The sequence below is a fragment of the Amblyomma maculatum genome, chromosome 8, assembly GCF_055883805.1.
Source record: "Amblyomma maculatum isolate TAMU_Amacu chromosome 8, ASM5588380v1, whole genome shotgun sequence".
Lineage (NCBI taxonomy): Eukaryota > Metazoa > Arthropoda > Arachnida > Ixodida > Ixodidae > Amblyomma > Amblyomma maculatum.
This window is the reverse complement of record NC_139351.1, coordinates 21,052,426-21,073,454: the sequence shown is the minus strand read 5'-3', so window position 1 is coordinate 21,073,454 and position 21,029 is coordinate 21,052,426.

The window sequence follows — 21,029 nt, the reverse complement described above, 5'->3', positions numbered from 1 at the left end:
CGGGAAAGCATGCCTACACGGTAGCAGTAGTCTACGGACACGGGCGTACGCGCAACTCACTCACACTTTACACCAAGAAACCAGATGTAGCTGAACAAGCAGTGATAGCACTAGCTCTAAAAGACTCGAACTTCACAACTGTATACAGCGACTCTAGAGTAGCCATTCGAGCTTTCGCCAAGGGCGGGATAGACAAGACGACGCTACGGATCTTAGGCGGAAGTAACATCACCGATCACTCCATCGTATGGTTCCCGGCACACATGGACAGCTTAGGGGGCGGCCTGCGGAATCTCAATGAGATCGCACACGAGGCGGCGCGAGGACTCATCGACCGCGTCCCTCCGGTTTCCCCTGCTACTCCACATGTCGAGTACAGAGATCAATTATTCACGTACAACGAGCTCACTAAGCACTTTTATCTAGGCAGACGAGCATTTCCCCTCCCGGATAAGAAATTAACCCGCAGCCAATCAGTCACGTTACGCTTGCTCCAAACGAACTCATACCCCAACCCCTGGCGCATGAAGCATATCGACCCAGACTACGACGGACAACATGTGTGTGAACGGTGCAGTGACCGTGTAGACTTAAACCATATGCTGTGTGGTTGTGCATCGAGCAACGACTACGCCAAGAACAAGGAGCGTTGGGACAAAGTGCAAGAAGTGCTTCACTACATGATCAGCTTCGGGCTGTCCAGGAGGCCCGCGCGGCGGCGGAAAACTTCGGGCTCTCTGTGCAGACGTGGGAGCTGCCCTCTACACCTGGCGCCTAGCCGAGTGTCCTACAGGACCCCTACTGTGGGAAATAAAGTTTTACCCAACCAAACCGCAAGAAACGTAGGTGTGGTGCATTAGATGGATAGGCTGTTAAGAGTGCCGACAACGAGTCGGGCGTGAGACCGGTGACTTTGGACCACATAGGCAAGAACACGAACCCATCCCGACTGAAACAAGTGGAGGAGTCAAAAACGACGAAGGCAAGGTGCGACTTGAAGCAGCCATCACAAAGGAGCCGGAGGGGAACTCGGCGTTGCTTGGCCGGTCATCGACAGCTGTCAACAAGCGGACCGATCGGCTGTGGTTTAGCTCTGGTTAGGTTAATCTGGTAGCCACACTAACCTAAACTCTACCAGGTTAGGATAACCTGGTAGAGTAGCTAACAGTAAAATACTTTTGGATACGCTTCGGTTTCGCTTGAATGTAAGACACGGTTTACGTAATGGCTTGAACTTCATTGTTTTTCTAATAAAGACGCTCCGCTCCGGTGGCTAGTTGATAGCATGGTTTGAATAACCACAGTTTCGCTGAAGCATTAAGTCTAGACTACTTCCCCATTGCATGGTGGTAGTCGGTTGTAGTTTGCGCAGTGTATGTTGTGTTGTGCGATGAGGCTAAAGCATATGTTGCGCGGTTGTCTTTGCCCTTGGCTAGGGCACCACTTTCTATTTTAACTCCCACCTTCCTCTCTTTCCTTAGGATTTGGTTAAGATGCACGCAAATAATTGTGAAAAATACTGCGCCTTTTATTTCCTGTAAACCGATTTGAAACGCCACTGGTGCCTGCTGCACTGAGTGTGCTTCTATATGTTGTGTGGTTCGGCTTTCGAGGACGCCTCAAATGAATGCCGCCGCACGCACCGCATGGATCGAACGCCCGGCGGGGTGATGGATGGAAGGATAACTACTTTTATTGTCCACCGGAAATGGAGGCCCCCTACTTCCCAATCCAGGCAGGAAGGCCTAGCGGACGGAGCCGGAGCCTCCGCTAATAAAGGCTATCAAAGATGTCTCTTCACGGCCTCGGCCTCCATGCGGACGGCTCGTTGCTGCCGAGCGGGGTCTTCTCTCCGCAGTAGGGCTTCCCAGCTTTCTCTGCTATTGATATCTTACTCGACTCAAGGGGAGTCGACGCATTCCCATATAATGTGGTCGAGAGTACCCCTCTTTCCACATGCTTTACAAATATAATTTTCACGCTTCCCATGGTAGGACGTGAAAGGCCCATACTGGGTTAACAAAATTTGCAGCTTGAAGTCGCTGCCATGCGGTAGCCTCTCTAATAGTATCCTACACTGGGGTTAGAGTAGTTTTCTGTTTATTCTATGATTCTCAACGAATTCACAATAGCTTTGCGCGCGTTTATCCATGTTCTGGCAATCCGGCGGTTATACGGTTACCCGGAAGTTGAAAGCTCGGGCTAACTCATGTGCCGCTTCATTGATGGGAACTGACGCATGCGCTGGGGATCATGTTAGGCTGACTTTGTAGGTCAACTCTTTGCCAGCCAGGATTCTCGCCGCTTCCGGTGAGATTCTGCCTTTCATTAAATTCCAGAAAGATGTTTTACTATCGCTGAATACAAATTTTACTTCCGTTGCAACGTAAGCAAGCGCTATAGCAACTTTTCCGGCCGTCTCTATTTTGTGGCAGCGAATAGTGGCTGTGTGGCCTAAATTTTGAACAGTACGTTCGCCCGAGCCAAGCAACCACCATACAATAATCTGAAAAAGAAGCCGGTACAGGGTAAGAAGATACTTTGTTGGGCAAGTTGGTAAACATCCATTGTCAATAAAAACAGCGCAAACCGGAAGACATAGGACAAGATATAAGGAAGCTACAAAGCAAGGACTTGTATTGTAGCTTCCTTTTATCTTGTCCTAATTGCCTTCCTGTTTGCGCTGTTTTCATAAACCACGGAATGTTTTAGTGAACAGATCACGGACAACCATAGAGGAAGAAATATAAATCCTGTCTAGGCGGGCGTGCGGCCTCCCCTAGACATGCGTGATGAGTTTAGTTACATAGCATGAATCCTCTGTATCAATGAGTGTTACATCATCTATAACATGCGACAACACTTCAACACTTCTGACTCTGTGTGCACTAGGCACGGCACAATTTATTCATGTGACATACACATATAAATTTTCTCATTAGCACAACATTCATATCACAATCTAAAAGGGTAGGCATGCCTTCAAACATATCGACACGCTAAGCTGCACTATTGGACTTAATAATATTAATATGTCTATATGGATTTCAGAGGAGCAAAAAAGCACAGCTTATCAGCCGCCCTTCAGTGTCGATAAGCAAGATAAGAGAAAGCCTTTGGCAAAATATTACAAGAGTTCAGCGCTGCTAAACCAAATATTGAGTGAAAAAAATTAGCTGCGGGTGACCGAGCATTCTGCTTCTTCTCTTGTTCTTCCTCAGCCAACATATAAAGCCCCGCTTTAACCATGCCCTATGAACGTGCCTTAGTGGCCTATAGGTGTAATATGAATGCCAGGGTCCTAACACAATAATTCTGACATACCCGTCCCATCTGAAACGAGCGACACAAGTTGGCAGCTCCTGCCAACTGAGCTGCCAACTGAGCCGCGGCTCCGACCGCGCCATGCCGACCACTTGAGTAGGGAGCCCATCTCTCGCTTTTGTGTCTTGTGGGGTGCGACGTCAATGCGTCACGTGAGTAAGACGGGGCTACCGCCGTGGTACGCTGACTTCTTGAGTTGGTAGCCCAGCTCTCACCCTAGTATCACGTGGGGTGTGACGTCACAGCGTCACGTGGGTAAGACGTGGCTACCGCCTCGCTACGCTGAAGGCTCGAAACCTAGAGTAGTATTGCTTTCGCAATAAAAACAAGAAGCAACCTGCCGACAGACCAGCAGCATGCGCCACAATAACATTGTAATCAGACAAAAAGGGTCCTAGTGCCCTCTCTGTATCCTGCTCACTCTCAATCTTCGTTTCATGGACAGCGACACAATCAAGCCGCCTGCTGCTGAAAAGTCGGAGAAGTTGCACCGACTCCTGACGCGACCTATGTCCTCGCAGATTCAGCGTTGCAAACACCAGCTCCTCAGAGATCGCCATGGTTACAACACAAGTGCTAAATAGACCTATTTGTCTCTCCGGAGAATCCGACGTCATCTCCCAACCGCCGCCACGACTGCGGGAACGCGAACGTTGGCACTTCCTCTTGTGTTTCGACGTGCGCCGGCGGCAGCGATGCTTCACACTTACCGGACCGCCATCGTCACTTGAGTCAGATGCGCATTGTTCCCGGCGCTTATTTAGATGCCCTTCAACAGGAATAACGGCCTAATTTGCAAATAGAGTGGCCTGACCTGCAAGCTCTTCCTCAGCATTGACCCCAGGGGCTCGAGTAACCGGGGCGGCACCTTTGGTAGTATTAGAGCAGGTAACAGGCTCTCCACCATGTGCCGGATACAGCGTCTCATATCGAGGCAGCATCTCACGTTCTTCCACTTTCTGCTCACTCTCTTTGGAGCCACCTTGGGGAACAACCGACGGGCCTCTATTGGAAGTCGTGTCCACAATAGAGGCTGGAAAGGCAGCAGCCGCGTCAAGCACTCCGTGATGCCTATTAAATGCTCTTGTAGAGCGTCGTCGGGGGCCGCACACGATGCCGCAGCTTGTCAGCGTAAGTAACGATGCACTCTTCCGCAGGATGCTGCTGTGTATCTTGCTGAAGGAGTCGGCGTTGTAGACGTACCACATCTGCTGACTACTTGTGGCATACAGAGCCTTGTTTTAATGCCAGGCAGACCTTCGCTATGCTCTCGGGGACACCGTGTTGGCCACATTTGTAGGCAGTGCCGTATGCTGCGCTGTGAAGACTACACGTCAGCCGTCCTCACAGCGCGGCGTACGGCGCTGCCTACAAATGTGGCCCACACTGTGTTATCGGGAGCATAGCGGAGGTCTACGCGGTATTATTAAAACAAAGCTCTGTACGCCACAATTAGCCAGCAGATGTGGTACGTCTCCAACTCCGACTTCTTCAGCGAGAGACACAACAAAATCCCGGTACAGCGTACTCAAATCTTCCATTTCCACCACTTTCCAATTTTCCGTCCAGATCGAAGTCACCTTTCCTTATGCCTGTAGTGCCTAACGTATGAAGGCGTCTTGCAAGCGCTCGGGAAGACACAGAAGCTTCAAATTCACCACTTTTGGTTCTTAATGAGATCACCACAAGCCACCAGTATCTCTTTCGATTGTGCCTATTTGCAGGTGACCATCCATACAAGGCACATTTGAAATTGGCCAGTTGAACTACTTTTTTTTTGAGTTCCATAACATTCCAAAGTGAGTCTCTGAAGCCCTATGCCCGGTACGGGCATCCGACAAGGTCCGCATGCAAGAAAACGGAGTCAGTGACCGCTTACCAGTTGTGAGATTGGGCAAAACAATACGGTAGTCGTTACGGCTTGTATTAGACTGAGCAGTACCCGGCCAGAGGCCGATTGAAGCCTCTGTGCAGAGAACATCGAGGAACGCAACCACGTGGAGCATCCGGCATAGTGAAATGCACATCATAATTCTCCTTGTCTACAGTGAGGAATGTAGTTAAAAATAATTAAATCCTTTCTCCACATGCAATTGAACCACGCTCCCTAGCACCCCCGTCGAGCGCTTTAAAGGGCCACTGTCCAGGGAAGGCCCTTTTAAGAAAAGGAGCCCAGTGTTTCGATCAGGTACCGGAGATAATCTGTGCAAAATTCTACAGCGACACGAGCGCCGCAAAGCATCGAAAATACAATTCAAAGCTCCCTCATGCTCTCCTTTGAGAAGCCAGCTTCACCGTTTCCTGCGCTGGCCCGACGGGCCCCGATAATGACGTACGTACCGCGAACGACGTCCATTGGTCCGTCTCGCTGACTGACGGGAGAAGGATGGGTGTCTCCCGCTCGCAGCGCGCTTTTCCCTCGCCACGGCCAGACTGAATCCAGCGGCGCGCGCTCCCTCGACCGTTTTTTTTTTCGCGCTCGCGGAGAGCCACGCCCCACCTCCCGCCAAACGCGGAGGAGGAAGGGGAATTTGTATTGCGGAGGCTAGACGACCTCGGGCAGGAGAGTGAAAAACCTTTGCGAGGGAACGGAAGGAGAGAGGCAGGATAGAATCGGGTGATTGCGGTGGCTGTAACTGCGTTATTAGTTACTCTTTTCAAAAACATTTTGCGGCCTTGCGTTCCAGGGGCGAAGTCTCACAGTCACCGGGGAATAAAATATTTTCGACCGGAGGGTGGACAGTGGGCCTTTAACCAACTGCGCCAAGCCCGGGATTGTAAAAGGCACATCATAATTCTAGTTGTCTGCCGTAATAATCATTGCAGCGATGACAATGACGCCGCAAATAATGATAATGACAAAGATGACATTATCAGTGATAATAATGGTGCAATTAGTTTCTTATGATAATGAGGGCAAACGTAATGCCCCCGTGTGCCGCAGTAACGCCTAAGCTTTCGCATTTCTGCAGTGCAGATTCTAGTGTTCTGGGAATTTTTCGATTGCCCTTTCTTAAGCAATTTTTTACCTTGTCCTAATGCCATCAGAACTTGAATTTTTTTGCATATGTGTTATATAATAATCATCGGAATCTCATTGTCTTGCGAGCTATCGGCCTCACCCTTTTTCCAGTACAATCTGTGAAGACCTTTATGACAGTTTGAGCAAAGTTGTACCTAGATAGCCAAAACTTCCTATTTTCTTATGGGAGATTTCATTTGTCCAGGTATTCAATGGACTGATTCCAACCCCGTCGTACATTCTAATTAATCTGGGCGTGTACCTTTCCTTGACCTTTGTGCGACATTTAATCTATGTGAGCTTCTAAAGAAACCAACTCGCATTACCCTCTCATGCGCAAATGTGTCGGACATTGTCTTCATGACCTATTCTGGTGCTGTATCGTCCCTAAATCTACTGTCGGGTCTAATTAAGGGATCGTAGCCAAATCCACTTCACTGTCATAACTCTTTCGTCACCTATTTAAACAGTAATCAATAACCCGCGACTCAGGGAAAGCCGATTTTGATGCTGTAATTTAGCTCTTGAAAAGTTTGTTGACATATTTTAGCCGCAGTTCTCGGAACACAGATTGCATGAAGACTGGAGATTAGTTCAAAGTCAGTTAATAGTGCTAATCAATAAATACGTTCGTCTGCGGCGAATATCTGTCATGAAACGTTCGCCCTGGTTTAATCTATTCTTAACGCGTCTACTAAAAAAGAAAAAGCTTGTTTCGCCATTTCAAGAAAGTGAAGAATGCAAGAGCGCAGGTAACTTATTTATCGAGTGCAGCGGCCTATTAAAATGCTTTCTCATCGTGCGAAACGCAATTTTCACCCCACCAATTCTTGTACACTTTCTTCAAACCCGCACAGGCTTTTGGAAGCTGAATTAGCAAGCGTGATTACAAAGGCGTACGTTGTAATAACGAACAAGTAATTTTATTTCGAATGAGCAGTGTTCTATTCTTCCTACTTACCCTTTTTCATCGTTTTTCACATGCTGCACCAGCACTTTTCTGCTCATGCTGCACCAGCATTTTGCACTTGACTTTTTGACTAATCGATGATATCCATATCAACTCAACGGGTATTTCTAGGCTCATTGAGGCAGCATAGAAAGAGCGAAAATTTAATCTTCAGAAGGTATTCAGGTGGTATGGTATTAACTACACATTTGGGAAACTCGCCCTAACATATCCATTCATTATATACATATTTTCACAGTTATTACAGAGTACCACGCTACTTAATGACTGGAAGGTGAGAAAGGTGGTTCCGTGCATACAGCTGGTTAATTAAGAGCCCCACAACATAACCAAACCTCATTAACATCACTTCGATGCAAGTTGTTTGAACGCATAATGTTTGTAACCTAATCTATCATTTTGAATGGAACTGTTTTTCCACATCTAATTATCATGGTTTCGGAAACATAATTCCTGCGAAACATGTCTTCACGTTTTTACCAATGATCTCTGTTTCACTCTGGGTCCATCGTCATTTGTGGAGTGCCTTTTTGTCGAAATTGCAAAAGTGTTTGCCACTTCACAAAAAAAAATCAGATAAAACTGTTTCACATAAAATTCTACTTTTGAGCCTTATGAAGTGGATTGAGTGCTCTTTGGAGACTCGTACCGAGTACGTTACAACTAATAATTGGAGCTAACCTGTTTGACCTGTAACACCTAGCGCTCCTCAAGGCTCCATACTAGGACCTCTGCTCTGCGTAATCTAATTACCGATTTTCCTGATTCCATTAACTCAACCTAAAACGTTATTCAGAAGAGTGCGTAATATAACGCCAAATATTAAACCTCTCTGATGTAGTCATTCTTCAATCTGATGGTGATAACATTCGCACGTTATGGTACACCTGGTGTGTGAAATATAAAGGTTGGTAAGTGCAAAGTACTGAGAGTAACACGTACGCTTAGCCAATATTCATGCACGTGTTTTCTTAATAACTAACCTCTCACTTCTGTCTGCGATCATACGTATCTTGGCGCATAGGCTACTAACAACCTCACATAGAAAACGCCTGATGAGCATATTACTAATAATGCTAAACGAACACTATAATTTTTCCTTGTCCCAGCTACCATGAAAGTACCTTATGCTAAAAAAAAAAGTATCTAAAATATCTGAAAGTATGCCCCGAAACTTTAATATGTCTCTTTTGCTTAGGATTCTCCGTACAAGCTATCGATTCCATTCAAAATCACTATGCTCGTTTAATTCTTGCGATTTATTCTCGCTTAGCGAGAGAAACACATAGGAAAAACATTGAATGTTCCTTATCGTTCCTCAAGCCCTGAAATTTATCGTTTATATATTAGGGCTTTTATGTTTGGTCTCTACACCGCACCGACAATGCACTCATCGTTATTTTTAACCCAGGTGATCTTCTCTGCATGGATGCTCTACCCATCTCTTGGCGGAACGAGACGCAACGACGCCATCAGACCCTCTTTGACCATGGAACCGATCAGACTAGTGAACGAGAGCAAGTCAGTGGAAAATGCATGCCTTTTACGCTATTCTTCTCTGCATCTCAACATGACATCGAGATACGGCTGGTAACAAGGAGCGCTGACGGACGACATATTTAAACGCTTATCGACGACCGTCAGATTTGGGCTCGGCACCGCACCGACAATGCACTCATCGTTTTTATAAACACGGGTGGGTTACCTGAAGAACTCCTTTTACTGTAAAAGATCAAACCGATGATTGTCCGCGGTGTCGTGCGCCTCTGACAAGGGCGAGATTGCGCGCAAATTCTTTTTAAAATTCCCCCTTGTTGTTTACCGTACTTCTTTCATGCGCTCCCTCATACTCTTGTGTGGTGACATAGAATTGAATTCAGGTGGTAGCAATATGCCTTGCCAGTGCTCTTCCCTGCTTGATACGATAACGCGTATAGAAGAGGACCAAATGCAGATACTGAGTAAATTTGAACAGCTACAGCAGTGGCATGTCCACATTGGTTATCAACTAAAACGTCTGTAAGAAAAAACGGCTTGCCTCTGAGAAAATCAATCTCCTCTGCCCGATTTATCTCCTGAGCAAACGCGAAATCAGAGCATTAGCATGATTGGTATTTATGAAGACATCGCAGCAGTCAGAGCTGCCGCTAATGACGCGGAAAACAGAGTGCGTAGAAATAATCGTTTGTTCTTTGGACTACCTGATTCACAGACTGAAACGTGAACACAGTCAGAAGAGGCGGTTGTTTCCTTGAGTGCTGAGGCTATGGGCGTTGAAACAGATGGGGGTAACATACAACGAGCTAATAGAATTGGTCGCTTCGAAGCTGATAAAAAAGTCCCTATCATAGTTAAGTTCCTGCAATTTAGCGATAAGGAGGCTGTCCTTGCTGCGCGATTTGAGCTGAATGTGGATGAATATTCGGTCCGGGAAGACGTTTCGGCCACGGTACGTTATGCATGCAGAAAACTTGGGGAATTTGCAAGACAGCAAAATTTATCACTCAATATACGCTTCGACAAGCTCATAATGAATGGCCGATGTTATGTCTACAACGCTTACAAAAACATCGTTACTGAATCTAAAAGATAACTATATGATGGCAGGACAGTCCAAAAAGATGAAACCACATGTCGTGTCGCTTATCGCTCTGCCCATTGACACACTATCCTGAACGTTCTAATGATTAACGGTCGCAGCATTGCGACCAAAAGTGATGCAAATGCTAGCCTCATCCTTTCATCCAAGCCTCGCATTGAATTGCGTCTCGAATCGGGGCTGGACGAAACTGTAAAAAACAATGAAGTTTTCCCCTCGGCTTTTACGGTTTACAGGCGAGATCGAGACAGGCATGGGGTGGCGTTTTTCTTTTAGTTTATAATTGCCTCTCAAGTGTTTCAATAGATAGCCGAAATATTGACTGTGAAACTGTGCGGCATGATGCTACACATATTGCATTTGGCGCATTCTATCATAGCCCTATTTGTAGCAGCCCAGATAGTTTTATTTCCCTCTCTCGTGCCCTCCAAAGTCAGGCGATAGATTGTATACTTGGTTGTTATTTTAATATGCCTTCCCTGCATTAGGAGCACAGATACCCTGTTTTGTCCTCTCGCTGCGCTCTCTCAAATGAATTCAGTAATATGATCACTGCCAACGGCATTTATCAGTTTATGAACAGCATCAAGTCGCAGCCCAAACCTGTTTATGCAATTCCATCGACACGCGCATATTTTTCTTTTTTTTTTTTAAATCCGGTGGAGAATTGCGCGGCACCGGGATTTGAACCCCGGATGTTCTACCGCTACGCCACCGCTGCACCGCTGCAATATAGACATACAAAAAGCATAATTTTGATTGCAGAGCAACAGTTTAACAATGAACCCAATCATTTTCAAGTTAACCCCGAATTTTTAACTTTTGCAATAAGCCCGGGTACTTCATGAGAACTCCGAGCACATTATAACAAAAACTGGTTTAAACCGAATATACTCGATCATGTTCACCCAAATAAATATAGTTTGCCAGCGCACGAAGCTTAAAGCATCGCATAAGAAGGCGTTGATAAGTAAGGTTCGAATTTCATGGGGTCACTCGGCGCGACCTAGCAGAGTTGGGTTAAAGCGATGCTTGATAGTATTGTCACGTAGTGGTGACAAGGTCGATGACACAAATGACGGGTCGATGATTGCACTGAAGAAATTCTTTATTGGGCTGACTTGAGCCCGCAAAAGAACTAAGCAACTCGGCAGCGGCGATAGCAACAAACGTGTTCGTTGATCGTCGTCAAAAGAATGCCCATCACACTCGTCAACGCTCAATTTAAAGGCTGCTCAGAACAATCTGGATAACGTCGCACACAGCTACCAGCACGGGCTGGAACATTGTGGAAAGACACCCGAGTGGCCGGAACCTTCGAGACAGATCTCGGTGCATCTTGCGCTACAACGAAACTGATAAAGGTGTGACTGGCGACATCGAGCATTAACAAAGAAAGATTACGGAACTGATACGCGGTCCAAAATCAGAGTGATAAGCCTGTATGCCGGTGGCTGTTAAAATACAACAAATGCTGTTTTGAAGGTTTCGCGGCATTACTCCCCCCTTAAAAAAAAACATCGCCTCGATGTTCCAAAACAAAGCAACTTAAACATAAACACTGCAAAGTTTAAACACCACACATTTTTTAAAGCGCGTAATATGGCTTCAGTCGTACAACATGTACAATTTCTGGGCGTGCGCGTCGCCGTTGTGATGCTGACGTTCCGTCGGGAATGACTTCATAGTCCAGTGGTCCGACGCGGCGAATGATTTTGTACGGCCCAAAGTATCGACGCAACAACTTTTCACTTCATCCGCGACGGCGAACTGGTGTCCAAACCCACACTTGGTCTCCTGGATTGTACTCTGCATGGCGTCATCGTAAGTTGTAACGTCGGCTGTCTGTGCGCTGTTGGTCTTTAATACGCAGCCGTCGTCGGGCTTCCTCTGCACGCTGCAGGTAGGCGGCGACGTCGAGGTTGTCCTCGTTGGTTACGTGCGGCAGCATTGCGTCGAGCGTCGTTGTGGGCTCCCTGCCGTACACAAGCTTGAACGGGGTCACTCTAGTTGTCTCCTGGACTGCCGTGTTATATGCGAAGATCACGTACGGCAAGATGGCGTCCCAGGTCTTGTGTTGAGCGTCGACGTACATGACGATCATTTCCGCGATCGTTTTGTTCAGGCGCTCCGTAAGGCCATTGGTCTGGGGATGGTACGCAGTTAGTTGTTCGTCGATGGCTTGTATGACTGTATTCTGGATGGCTTGCGCCAACTCTGCCGTAAACGCCGTTCCCCTGTCCGTGATGAGCCCTTCTGGGGCGCCGTGTTCGCAAGAGAATTTGTTCGACAGAAAATTTTGGCGACTTCTGCCGCGGTACCATTTGGTGGGGCTTTTGCTTCGGCGTAACGGGTAAGGTAGTCAGTGGCCACGATGATCCACTTGTTACCCTTGAACAAAGCTGGGAAGGGGCCGAGGAGATCCATCCCAATTAGTTGAAAGGGCAGGTCTGGGGGCGGAATCGGGTTTAGTAGTCCTGCTGGTCTGATAGGCGGCGTCTTGCGTCGTTGACACTCACGACATGTCTTCACTTAGTGGGCAACTTCTGCAGGCAGTCGCGGCCAGTAGTACTCCTGGGCCCGCTTGCACAAAACAATCTTAAGACTGTCTTAGCTAAGTCCAGACTTAACTGGAGTCTAAAGATTAGGCCACTAGCATGGCGGCTTAAGACTGGAGTAAAGACTGGGCTTCAGTCCTGACTTGAATAAGTCGCTTGTATGATTACGACTCTAGTGCTGTCTTGGTTAAGACACAAGGATGCCAGGTGTCTAAGTAGAGAAATTAGGGAAATAAAGGATGCGCTAGCACTGTCCCTGCTTTAAGATGTACACATTCCGTCAATTTTGCGTTGTGTAAAATCCGTGCCATTGCTTTTTGCGGCATAAGATTGTGTTACGAGGAAAAATGCCCCAAGTGGTTGCTGAGGCCGTTCTGGGAAGTCACTCTGGTGAACATGAACCCGAAGCGTTCGACGTTCGGAACACGAGCCGTCTTAAATAAGCTTGGTCTTTCTAAAGACACCATTTAAGTCTGGACTTAGCTCGGACTTTATCGTGCAAGCCGGCCCTGTATTCGATGCAACGTGCGTGCAAATCCGAGATGACCTGCTGTGGGCTCATCATGCAACGCCTGCAGAAGTTCCTGCCGGATTTTTTTAGGCACTACAAGAAGTTGCGCAGTCCTGCTGGGCGCGAAGTTCTTCTTCACGAGGAGGCCATTGCTTAACGCGAACGAAGATAAATGTCGCCTGAACACACCAGGAGGGGAAGTGGTCTTTCCTTTTAAGTAATCGGCTAGCGCTTTCAGCTCAGAGTCTGATCGCTGTTGTTCTGCGAAACTGCTGGCGTTTACCGGTCCCAAAAAGGCGTCGTCGTCATCGTCCCTCGGGGGAGCGTCGACGAGAGCGCGTGATAAGCAGTCTGCGTCGGAATGCTTCCGGCCCGACTTATAGACTACAGTCAAGTCAAATTCTTGAAGTCGTAGGCTCTACCTGGCAAGGCGGCCGGAGGGATCTTTCAAATTAGCCAGCCAGCAGAGTGCGTGATGGTCGCTTACCACCTTGAATGGTCTGCCGTATAGGTATGGACGAAACTTAGAAGTGACCCAGATGATCGCAATGCACTCCTTCTCGGTCGTCGAGTAATTGACTTCGGCTTTTGTGAGGGACCTGCTAGTGTAGGCGATTACTTTCTCCTGTCCGGCACTCTTCTGGACGAGAATGGCTCCTAGGCCCACACTGCTCGCGTCGGCGTGAATTTCGGTCTCGGCGTTTTCATCAAAGTGGTCAAGTGCAGGCGGGCATTGCAGGCGGCGCTTAAGTTCGTCGAAGGGTTCTCCTCGCGCAGCTACCCATTTACAAGGTACGTCAGCCTTTGTAAGCTGCGTCACATCCGCGAAAAGTTTCTGACAAATCGTCGATAACAAGCGTACAGCCCAAGGAATCGGCGCGCAGCTTTCTTGCCGGCAGGCGGTGGGAATTGTGCCATTGCAGCTGTTTTCTCCGGGTATGGGCGAATACCGTCCTTGCTAACGATGTGACCTAGGAACCGGAGTTCTTCGTAGGCGAAGTGACACTTCTCTGTTTTTAGTGTTAGTCCCGATGACTTGATGGCTTCCAGCACTGTCTGTAGTCTTTTTAGGTGGTCTTCAAAGTCTGACGCGAAGACAAGAACGTCGTCCAAATATACCAAACAAATTTGCCACTTCAAGCCCGCCAGGACTGTGTCCATTACACGTCGAAATGTGGCTGGTACGGAGCAGAGGCCAAATGGCATCACCTTGAACTCAAAAAGACCGTCCGGTGTGATGAATGCGGTCTTCTCGCGATCTCTTCCATCGCCGTCGATTTGCCAATATCCGCTCTTCAGATCCATCGATTAGAAGTACCTTGCATTGCAGAGCCGATCGAGAGTGCCGTCGATGCGGGGAGCGGGTAGACATCCTTCTTCGTTATGCTAATCAAGCGGCGGTAGTCAACGCAGAAGCGAAGTGTACAGTCTTTCTTCTTCACCAAAACGACTGGTGCCGCCCAGGGGCTGTTCGATGGCTGGATTACGTCATCACGCAGCATTTCCTCAACTTGATCGCGAATGGCCAGGCGTTCTCGCGGCGATACACGATAAGGGCTTTGGCGCAGAGGTCGGGCGTGTTCGTCGGTTATAATGCGGTGCTTGGCCAGTGGTTTTTGTCGTACCTTCGATGATGACGAGAAGCACTCCCCGTAGCTTCGAAGAAGACTGAAAATCTGGTCTTTCCTGCTGTGGGTCAATGCCGGGTTGATGTCAAATGTGGGCTGACGGAATTGGTCCGGTGCGTCTTCCAGCGTTTGGTCGTGGAGGGCGAATACATCTTTGAGGCCGGCTAATTCGTCGAGAAAAGCGATCGTTGTGCCCTTGTTGAGATGCCCGTATTCTTCTGTGAAGTTTGTTACCAGCACCTGAGCTTGACCTCTCCGGAATTTCGCGATGCCTCCTGCGACGCCGATCACCTCGTTCTAAGAGCAATTGGATATTTCCTTCGTCGATGCCTTCAGCACTACCTACGCAGACTGCAATGCTTGATCGGGGCGGGACGGTCAATTCTTCATCGAAGACGTTTGAGCGATGTGTTGCGTCGACGTCGTCATAGCAGGAATGGCTTTGTCTGCAGAGAGCTTGATGAGCTTGGATCGCAGGTCGATGATAGCCCTATGTTCATTTAGGAAGTCCATGCCTAAAATCAAGTCGCGGGAGCACTGCTGCAAGACCACAAAGCTGGTGAGGTAAGTACGCCCATTTACGGTTATTCTTGCAGTGCATAGTCCCGATGGAGTAGTCAGGTTGCCACCTGCGCTGCGAATCAGCGGGCCATCCCAAGCGGTGGTAACTTTCCTGAGCAGAGAGGCCAACAGTCCACTAATGACTGAATAGTAAGCTCCGGTGTCGACTAGGGCAGGGACTCTGCGACCGTCGATCTGTAATTCAAGGTCACTTGTTCGCGTCCTCGCATTGCACGTGGGCCTTGGTGTCCAATCTCGGCTCCGTCGTTTCTTCAGGTCATTGCCAGGGCATACCGTTGCGACTTCGCTGGACGGCGGTGTCGGCTTGCCCTCTGGTCGTGTTGTCGTCGATGTTGTCATGTGGAGCGGCGGCGAAATGGCTGTGTCGTCATTTGTGGTCGTCGGTGGCGGAGGATGTTCGTCTTTTCGCCGTTAAGCAACCTCACCTCCAAAGGTTGCTCTATTTAGTTTCCCCTGCGCGGGCTTGGAGACCTTTCGCGCACACTTGCATCGTAGTTACGGCCTGGCGACGCAAAGCGGGCCCTTTACGGCGATGGAGGCCTGAACTGACGGCTCGGTGGCGCTATCTCACCGCTACGCAGATTGTTGTCGATTTCTTGCGGTCGTTCACCTGGGCTTGGTCGTGGAGCGTCGACTGCAAATCCGCGGAGACTGATTCATCGGTACGGACAGTGGCGCAGAATGTGGCCGGCCTCACCGCAGTGGAAGCATAATGGCCGGTTGTTTGCTGTTCTCCAGGCGTCGCGCTTCCTGGGGCTTGGGGGTCGCTGGTAGGCTTGGCGGGTGGGGCCAAGGGGCGGTTTTCAAGAACAGGGCGGTAGCGGCGAGGGCATAGAAAGTCATCACGTCGGGGCGCAGGGCGACGTAATACAGCAGCGTAGATCATCGCTGTTGCCTCTTGTCGCTTGAGGAACGCCAAGCGCCTTCTGGACTTCTTCACGGACGACTTCCGCGAGCGTCGCCAACTGGGGTTGTTGCAATGATGGCATCAATCGGCGGAGCTCCTCTCGCACGATCTCCCGAATGAGGTCCCGAAGGTTCTCTCCGCTTGCAGATGCGCTGGGGTAGTGGCTTGAGTATTCCGGCTGAAGTGGTCGCTCGTAGTGGCGCATCCGGGTGTCCAACGTCTTCTCGATGGCAGACGCTTCCGTTTCAAATTCCGCCACGGTTTTTGGCGGATATTTGACAAGACTTGCAAAAAGCGATTCTTTACCGCCTCGCAATAAAAATTTGACTCTCTCACCTTGGGTCATATTAGGGTCGGCGCGGCGGAAGAGGCGCTTCATCTGCTCAACGTACGCCAGGACAGGCTCGTTAGGGAATTGAAGTCTTGACTGAAGGAAGGCCTGGGCTCTTTCCTTTCGGATGACGTTTGAAAAGGCAGTCAAATACGCTTCCTTGAAATTCTCCCAATCCTTCATAGCTGCCTCATGATTTTCGAACCAAACTCGGGCATGTCCTTGAAGAACAAAGTAAACTTGCCTCAGTTTCGCGGCCTCGTTCCAGCCGTTGAATTCTGCCACGCGGTCGAAAAGGTCCGTCCAGTCTTCTTCATCTTCGTCCGGTCGTCCATGGAAGCAGGGGGGCTCACGGGGTTGAACGAAAACAACCGTTGCAGTAGGCTGGGCCATTGTCAGCGTCGATGCCTTCCGAGATCGAATGGTGTCCGGCAGCAGACCGTGTTCAGGTTGGAGCCCTTGAAGCCGGCGACTGGTTCGGTGGCCTGTTGGCTCTTCCTCCAGGGTAACAGGAACAAGGCTGCGGTCTTCGCTTGAAGGATCAAAGACAGCACCTCCACCAGATGTCACGTAGTGGTGACAAGGCCGTTGACACCAAACGAAGACACAGGCTTGATGGTACTGAAATTAACTCTTCATTGGGCTGACGTGCGCCCGCAAAAGAACTAAGCAATTCGGCGGCGGCGATAGCAACAAACGTGCTCGTAGATCGTCGACCAAAGAATGCCCGTCACACTCGTCAATGCTCGATTCAAAGGCTGCTCAGAACAATCTGGATAACGTCGCAAACAGCTACCAGCACGGGCTGGAACATTGTGGAAAGACACACGAGTGGCCGGAATCTTCGAGACAGATCTCGGTGCATCTTGCGCTACAACGAAACTGATAAAGGTGTGACTGGCGACATCGAGCATTAACAAAGAAAGATTACGGAACTTATACGCGATCCAGAATCAGAGTGATAAGCCTTTATGCCGGCGGCTGTTAAAAATCAACAAATACAGTTTTGAAGGTTTCGTGGCAGTATCAAGCATCCTTTTAACTAAGCCGTACGAACGTGAACCTAGGAGCAGAGTTTCTTACCCGGTATCCAAGAGTACTGGACGTTTGCAACCCACCTGAAACGTGCAACCTGAGCTTCCAGCTCTTCCCAACTCTCTGATATCATGTGGTCAGGTTAAATCACACAAATCATTGAAGAATCAGTTCCGGCCTAGTTCCGGGTCACGTCAGCTGACAGCTAACACCTGCCAGCCCTATGCCCGTGATTTTTCACTCACAACGCTTTCGCCGTATTTTCGGACCAACATAACCCTTACTGATATCGCGTCAAAAAGAACTAATCGTTTGTTACCGTCGCTAAGGACAAACTGACACAATAAAGGACGAAGCAATTAACGTTTCTATTGATAAAATTTATTTCTACCTGCACTTAAGCAAATATATAGCTGAAAATATTCTTCCTCAGAAGATATACACACATCGGAAACAGTGTACATTGCCTCCTAGATTTTCTTCTAGCCGCGCTTAATGATGCGCAAAACAGTCAACATCCGGGGAAAATTTCGGCAGTCATTTTAAGTTAGTTTCCAAAGGCCTGCAGATTAAATTTCCTAAAATAGAGCTGTAATTATAAAACCTTGGTAAAGTACCAAGTGTCCATCAGCACCTGAATTCACTTTTACTGATTATTTCAAGTGTTAGAACGTATTGATACGTCAGCAACTCTATAGGTATTTTTATTATTGGTTCTTTAGGTAGCATTTGATTACGTACAAAAGATGTAAGGGCTAACAGGTAACAGGTGTACAGACCTCTTAATGCTTGTTGCCGGAACCCTTAGGGGTGTATTAACCAAAAATTATCAATTTAATCAAATCAATGATAATGCTGGCACGCCGACCTACCATTATTTTTATACTTGGCACTCTTCTCTGTATATATCTTCAATTTTGTTTTGCACATATATTTCTTCCAGTTGCACTTTTAATGACACCAAAAGTCAGCGGAAACAAAAATGGAGGACTTTTTCCTTCAAAGCGCCAGGTTAGATTTCGGACTCCGCCGAAAAGACGCTGTTTGTGACCATGTCTCTCCCACATGGTTATACACGACGCAGGGTCGCGGCTGCACCACGATAGGCTTTCGATCTCGCCGCGACGTGAATAGATCAGCTTGGCCACTTACTGCGCCAGAAAACACTGCTAGCGCTGTATAACTTCCCCCCCGCCCCTTGCACTACATGCCGTATTCTTCAGTTTCTGTTCGTGCGCCGTGCATCCTGATGCAAAGCTATCATATTGCCTTTCCAAGTATGTATTACTTCTCTAAGAAGTTTATAGTGCGCCGCCGCAAGGTATCCACCATTTGCGCAGTTGCCTGTTTCTAGCCTGACCTTGACACACCAACCCCGAACCAAAAGGGAAATAGAACGCTGCGTTCTAAAACACATTTATTGCATTTGGTATCCTTTGGTAATTTGACCGCAATTTCTGTTAATAATATTTGTGACATTTAACAAAGTAATCGTGCAATATATCCCTGGTGGATAAATGATTAGAAAGGCGCAGGAAAAATTTAGTTATGGTTCAGCGTAGTAATAATATTAATAATAATAATAATTGGTTCACAGGAAGAGAAAAGCACAGTATTTGTCACACTTGCTCTGTGGACACCTGAACCGCGCTGTAATGGAAGGGAGGAAGGTTGGAGTGAAAGCGGAAAGAGAGAAAGGAGAGTCGCAGTGGAGGGGTACGGTCCTTTAACGTGCGCTGACATCGCACAGCACACGGACGCCACTTCGTTTCGCCTCCATCGAAACGCAGCCACAGTGGTCGGGTTCGAACCCGGGAACTCCGGCACAGTAGTCGGGCGTCGTACTACTGCACCACCCCGGCGGGGCAGGTTCAGCGTAGCTAAGCGGAGGAAATGACGCGTTAGCACCGTTTTATTTGCAAATCATTTTTTGGGGGTGCTGAGCCCCGAACGTACTTCCATCCGTCGACCTCCATTTTCTCCGTCGTCTTTCCACATGTAGATGTCGTCGTGCACGGCGGTACTCTTCGTGGCGAAATGCAAACAAGTCTGGATTTGCTTTTAGACAAATGTATAAACTGCGGCATGACGCGCGTTTGTCTAAGACAGCTATGAAAAGGGCAGGAGAAGCAGGAGGTCATAGATGAAACGCGCGCCTGACACAGCAACGTCGTCAAAAAGCATTAACGCGTACCAAATCAAAACTATTGATTCCGGTCTCTTGTAAGATATGAAGCCGATCGATACGTCGACGTCCCAAAAGCAGCGCAAAAAATTCATCTTAGCAAATACGCAGAGAATTTACCGCAGTGGTTATAGAAGCTGATTTCTTTCTCTCAGCCTCGATTCGGAACCCAGAGATGGAGATTTTTTTTTCTACGTTTGTCTGCCCACGTTATATCGAATTTAGAGTAGCCAGGCGTTTGATGATAATGTTATTTTTGGAACGTACTACACAAGATATGAGCTTCTGTCAATTCGGTCATGCATGAGCCTCTAAAGGTTTCAAAAATACATCGGGCATTTTTAATAGTTCGGGTAAGACAGCTACGGCATTAAGATGGTTGCTGCTATCTCGCTGCCAAGTTTGACGACGGCTGCTGGTATCAGCCAAACCCATAACGTTCGAATTACGCGTGCGGTGATCAACCAACCAAGCTATGGCAACGGCAGTTCGATCTTATGCTTTCGTGGGTAGTGCGTAACCTAACTTCGAAAGTAATCACTGCCGTAACGACGCCCTTATTACCCCACATTTGATTCATTTTTATAAACGGGGTCTCGGTTCTGCCTGTCGTGATGCGTATCAGCCTATGAACGTTCCCACACAGCTCCCCGCCCTCTTTCTCCAATAACAATACATGTGACACTCATAGGGATACAGGCCCTTTTACGTCCGATGCTATGCAGGAGAATGGGGGCACTTGTGAATACCCTCTTGATTGCATTCGACATAAATCTCCACTAAAGAAGCAGAAAAAATTCAACATAAAGAAACTTCTTGTGCTAAGAATTGTAAGGTTGTCCTAACTCCGACAAGCGCTTTTTTTTTCTGAGCAATTCTCTTCCAGCGCAATATAATTACAATATTTTCTATCAACATGACAAACTTTATAATATTGAATTATTCCCCAAGCTGCTTACAGTTTCGCCGACTTGCTTCTTTGGTATTCTGAATTTCACGTCAAAACATATCCAGGCGACAAATACTGTCGGTATATTCCATACCGTTTTCTTCAAGCCCACCTGGATAAAGTACAAAAGAAGCAAACATTGCCAAATAGGGGAAGCGTACAGAGTTTCTTATTACCCTTTATTTTTCTAGGACCATTCAGTGTAAATTTACAGTAAATATAGTCTAGAAGCAAGCGAGTAATAAAGCAGTGGTCGAAACGAAGACCACAAAGTATTAACCTTTTTTCCATATCCACACTGCTACCTGCATTTGAACTTCAATATAACTCCCGACATCCACGCGAGAACATATCCTAACGTCAAATACACTTTCTTTTTCTTCTAGCCACTCTTGATAACCTACAAAATATTATAAGGTTAACAAATG